The following is a 5,967-nucleotide window of genomic DNA, read 5'->3' as shown; positions in this document are numbered from 1 at the left end:
GTCTTAGAGCAATCTGTGTTCATGAAAGACGTGTGGGTGTGGCAGCCTGCCCCATCACAATCATACAGTGCACAACTTCTGGTCAGCCATGAACCCTCCAATTTCCAAACTAATGTTCTTGGAACACTTATTAATGGTTTCCATATTATTTCTGTAGCAATTATTCAGATGCTCGCCAAATCAGAGAAACCTATCACAGTTCATGGAAACAAATCCAGGATGTGGTCCAAATCAGAAGATTACAGTTGGAAGGGACTTCCCGAGGTCATTTAGTCCAACCTCCTGCTCAAAGCAGGACCAACCTCAACTAAATCATCCCAGCCAGGGCTTTGTCAAATCTGCTCTCATATACTGTACGTGGTGCACACCAGGAATAAAGCCCAGATCATTTCTATCCAAGTAAGTCAACATAATGCCTAGATGATCACAATCTCTTAAGTCACTAATTAGATGTTGGCAAAACATGATACCAATGCAGGTCACTGCTCTCTGCCCAAATCAGGCTGTAGTCCCAGTGATGGGTTGGACCCCTTAAGGTGACACCTGAGATACCACTAAGCCCTCCAGTTATGCCAGTCTGGGCACCCTTCTTACCTGTCTAGCTGAGCCAGGCTATTAAGCCTCCTCCAGTGCACCGACAGGCAGGGCCACACCCAACTGCAGAATGACAGACACTGAGATCAGATCTAGGAAGGCTCAGTTTAAGGGACTTGCTCCAGCATTCAGGTGTCCACCTCCCTTGGTATATTATGAAATTTGCCTCCTCCCTCAGTGTGGAGGAAGGTATGCACAGTCTCTTATCCCCACCTATTATGAATTGCACAAACTGGGTTGTTATAAGAAATAAGTTTATTAACTACAAAAGGTGGATTATAAGTGAATATAAGAGTAATCTGTTTTGTTCTCTCATCTAAGCAAATAAAACAAAACACGCAAGCTAAGCTTGTTCACTAAAGAAATTGGTTACAAGTAGTGATTTCTCACCCTAGATATCGTTACAGGCAGATTACAGAAAGTCTTGAAAGGCAGCTGCACTGGTCTCCAGCTTAAGACCGTCGATATTTATTACTCACAAGCTAGATGTCCTTCCAGCTTGGGCTCAACACTTCTCCCCCGAGGTCAGTTCTTGCTTCCAGATGTTTTTTAATGTCTCTTTGGGTGGGGAGGCAGAGGAGAACCTCGATGTCACTTCTCTGCCTTATACAGTGCTTATGGCGGGAACCTTTATCTCCCAGTGGAAGAACAGCGGTATTCCAAGGAGTGGTGACTCAGACCCATGTCTCTGCAAGACTGTGGCAGCCATTATTCACAGACTGTCTGGAGGGTCCACATGAAGACTAAGCTCTTTCACAGTCCATTGTTTTTGCTAGTGGGCCATTAGCCCTGTCTGGCTTTTCCATTCTTGTACTTGAAGGGCTGGTTGGGCTGACACCCAAAGTAGCATATTTGAAATACAGATACATAGTCAATATTCCTAACTTCAGATACAGAAATGATACAGGCATACAAATTGGATAATCAATCACAATCTTTCCAATTATCTCACATGAGCTATCTTGCATAAAGTATATATCTCAGTTATGTCATTAATATCATAAGCATATTTTCATAAAGAACATGGAGTGAAACATCAGTCCCACGTCATAGTTTACTCTTTGCTCTCCTGCAAACTTTTGCCACTTCATGAGCCAAGAATCTTCTAGAATCCACATTAGCAACCCTGGCAGCACACACACATTCCTTTTCCCTCAGCAGCCAAGATACCTGAGCTGTCGGTTCCAAACCTCCACACTGTGTGTCTTTGGAAACTCCACATTAATAAACCACTCAAGGAGTGCGGCATTGTTTTGGTGGCACTTTTCCTCTCCGGTCCTCACTGTATACTCAGCTCTCACCCATGGCTCCATGTAGCTATAAGTATGTGACAACAGCCACACCCTGGTAAGCAGGTGGGCTAAACCAGGTGAGGGTAACCAGAAGTGTGGAAACTGACTGGATTTAGGGATTGTCCTCCAAGCATACGAAGATTGTTCTAGTAGCTGTCAAGGTTTGGGTCTTAAAACAAGGAGAAATTAACCATTCCCCTCCTTTTCCCCCCTACCAATCCCTGGTGAGTTTAGACTCAATCCCTTGGATTCTAAAACAAGGAAAAGTCAATCAGGTTCTTAAAAAGAAAGCTTTTAATTAAAGTAAAAATTCTCTCTGTAAAATCAGGATGGAAAATGCTTTACAGGGTACTCAGATTCATATAGACTAGAGAGACTCCCCCGCTACCCCAGCCTGAGATTCAAAGTTACAGCAAACAGAGGTAAGACACATTTACCAGTTGAGAAAAACATAAGACTAATCCGCCATGCCTAGCTATTACTTACTATTTTGAAACATGAAAGACCGATTCAGAAAGACTGGAGAACCTGGAATGATGTCCCGTTCCTCTCAGTCCCGAGAGCGAACAACGAACCAAAAGAAAAGCACAAACAAAGACTTCCCTCCACCAAGTTTTGAAAGTATCTTGTCCCCCTATTGGTCCGCTGGTCAGGTGTCAGCCAGGTTTATTGAGCTTTTTAACCCTTTACAGGTAAAAGGAACATTAACCCTTAACCATCTGTTTATGACACGCCCCCCCCAAATCTCAGACAGTGTGGAACCACACTGGCGGTGATTTCTTCCTAGAACTTTAGAATAAATAGATTAATAAAACACATGCATCTTTACATATACTACTAATTATGTAAAACAACAAGACTTTTCACATTTCAAGGACAATTTTTAACCAGTTGATTCTGGGAAACTTTCACGGGAGAGTGCATCAGCTACTTTGTTAGAAGCTCCTGAAACGTGTTGAATTTCAAAATCAAAATCTTGGAGAGCTAAACTCCATCAAAGCAGTTTTTTGTTGTTTCCCTTGGCAGTATGAAGCCACTTTAGCGCAGCATGGTCGGTTTGTAGCTGGAAACGCTGTCCCCAAATGTATGGGCGTAGCTTTTCCAGGGCATACACAATGGCGTAGCATTCTTTTTCACTGATTGACCACTGGCTTTCCCTCTCAGACAGTTTCTTGCTGAGAAACACGACAGGATGGAAGTTTTGATCCGGTCCTTCCTGCCGTAAAACTGCTCCCACACCATGCTCAGATGCATCTGTGGTTACTAGGAATGGTTTGTCAAAGTCTGGGGCCCTTAGCACAGGGTCAGACATGAGGGTTGCCTTAAGCTGGGTAGAGGCCTTCTGACACTCATCAGTCCACTTAACTGCATTTGGCTGAGTCTTTTTGGTCAGGTCTGTTAGTGGGGCAGCGATTTGGCTGTAGTGTGGCACAAATCGCCTGTAATACCTGGCCAAGCCTAAGAAGGATTGGATCTGTTTCTTTGACTTTGGGACAGGCCACTTCTGGCTAGCATCCACCTTGGTCTGTAGGGGGTTTATTGTTCCTTGACTCACCTGGTGTCCAAGGTAGTCACTCTGTTTTGGCCTATTTGATACTTTTTAGCCTTAACAGTTAGTCCTGCCTGCCTGATGCGCTCAAAGACTTTTTCCAGGTGTTCTGCCCATGAATCAGAAAAAATGGCCACATCATCAAGGTAGGCAACTGCATATTCTCTCAACCCTGCTAGGAGACCATCTACAAGTCTTTGGAAGGTGGCAGGTGCATTTCGCAGCCCGAAAGGAAGCACATTAAATTCATACACCCCTGCATGGGTGATGAAGGCTGACCTTTCTTTGGCGGGTTCATCTAGCAGTACTTGCCAGTATCCCTTGATTAAGTCTACTGTAGAGATGAACTGGGCATGTCCCAATTTCTCCAATAGCTCATCTGTGCGTGGCATTGGATAGTTGTCGGGACGAGTTACAGCATTTAGCTTACGGCAGTCCATGCAAAAGCGTATCTCCCCATCTGGCTTGGGTACTAGAACCACTGGAGATGCCTATGCACTGGTAGAGGGGCGGATTATACCCATCTGTAGCATGTTTTGGATCTCCCGTTCTATAGCAGCTTGGGCATGAGGAGACACCCGGTAGGGTGGGGTTCTAATTGGGTGAGCATTACCTGTGTCAATGGAGTGGTATGCCCGTTCAGTCCGTCCTGGGGTGGCTGAGAACAATGGGGTGAAGCTAGTGCACAGCTTCTTGATCTGTTGCCGCTGCAGATGTTCCAAGGTTGTGGAGAGGTTCACCTCTTCCACGCCACCGTCACCTTTTCCATCGTAGTAGACACCTTCAGGCCACTCAGCACCATCTCCCTGGGCTGTAAACTGACAAACCTTTAAGTCTCTGGAATAAAAGGGCTTGAGAGAATTAACACGGTACACTTTAGGCTTTAGGGTGGAGGTGGGAAATGCTATGAGATAGTTAACAGCTCCCAGGCGCTCTTGGACCGTGAATGGCCCTTCCCATGATGCTTCCATCTTATGGGCCTGTTGCGCCTTCAGACCGTAACCTGGTCCCCTACTTTGAAGGAACGCTCTCTGGTATGTTTATCATACCAGGCCTTTTGCTCTTCCTGAGCATCCTTTAGGTTTTCTTTAGCAAGGGCTAAAGAGTGTCGGAGGGTGCTTTGTAGCTTGCTTACAACGTCTAGAATGTTAGTTCCCGGAGAAGGCGTAAACCCCTCCCATTGCTGCTTCACTAACTGTAATGGCCCCTTAACCTCGTGGCCACACACAAGTTCGAATGGTGAAAACCCTAAACTGGGAAGTGGTACGGCCCTGTAGGCAAAAAGCAACTGCTGCAACACTAGGTCCCAATCATTGGAGTGTTCATTTATGAATTTACGTATCATGGTCCCCAAAGTTCCTCTAAACCTCTCCACCAGGCCATTGGTTTGATGGTGGTAAGGGGTGGCAACCAAGTGATTTATCCCATGAGCTTCCCACAGATTTTTCATGGTCCCTGCCAGGAAATTAGTTCCCGAATCTGTAAGGATGTCGGAGGGCCAACCTATCCTGGCAAAAATGTCTGTTAAGGCCTGGCACACAGTTTTAGCCCTGGTGTTGCTTAGCGCTACTGCTTCCAGCCATCGGATAGCAAAGTCCACGAAAGTCAGTATGTACTGCTTTCCTCTGGGGGTCTTTTTTTGGGAAAGGACCCAGAATATCCACAGCTACTTGCTGAAATGGGACCTCAATTATGGGGAGTGGCTGGAGAGGGGCTTTGACCCCGTCTTGGGGCTTTCCCACTCTTCGGCACATCTCACAAGACCGCACATAATTAGCAATGTCCTTGTCCATCCCCTCCCAGTGGAAGGACTTCCCCAAACTGTCTTTGGTTCTGTTCACCCCAGAATGGCCACTGGGATGATCATGGGCTAAGCTTAAGAGCTTTCCCCGGTACTTAGTTGGAACTACCAACTGTTTTTGAGGACGCCAGTCTTCCTGGTGTCCACCAGAAAGAGTCTCCTTGTATAAAAGTCCTTGTTCTACAACAAATGGGCATTGGTTAGGAGAGGTGGTGGGGTGCTCCATGCCGCCGCCCAAGCTTTCTGAAGGCTGTCATCTGCTTCCTGCTCAGTCTAGAACTGTTCCCTAGAGGCTGGAGACACAAGTTCCTCCTTAGACTGTGGACTTGGGCTTGGTCCCTCTGGAAGCGATGTAGGTGATGGGGTTGTTTTCGTTGATGGTGAACTGCTTTCCGCTGGTGCACTATGTGACATTTCAGGCTCTGGCTGAGCCTCTTGGGTAGGGTTGTCTGCTGCTTCTGCCAGTTCAGGCCCACTGGTGCCCTCTGGCGTTGGAGTGGTAGATGGGTTTGCAAGCGCTGGAGTCAGTGTTGGCAACGGTTCTGGTGCTGGTTGCTCTTTCAGTTCCGGTTCTGGGACTGGATGCACTATGGCTGTTGCCGTCGTTGGCAGCGGATCCAGGTCCACCACCTGTCTGGGTCTCTGGTAAAACAGACGGGGCCCTTGTGGACAGCTCAGGAACAGCGATGGGTCTGGAAGCTTGCCTGGCTTGGCTGCATGTAACCATTCCC

The sequence above is a fragment of the Gopherus flavomarginatus genome, chromosome 1, assembly GCF_025201925.1.
Source record: "Gopherus flavomarginatus isolate rGopFla2 chromosome 1, rGopFla2.mat.asm, whole genome shotgun sequence".
Classification (NCBI taxonomy): domain Eukaryota; kingdom Metazoa; phylum Chordata; order Testudines; family Testudinidae; genus Gopherus; species Gopherus flavomarginatus.
This window is presented reverse-complemented; position numbering follows the sequence as displayed.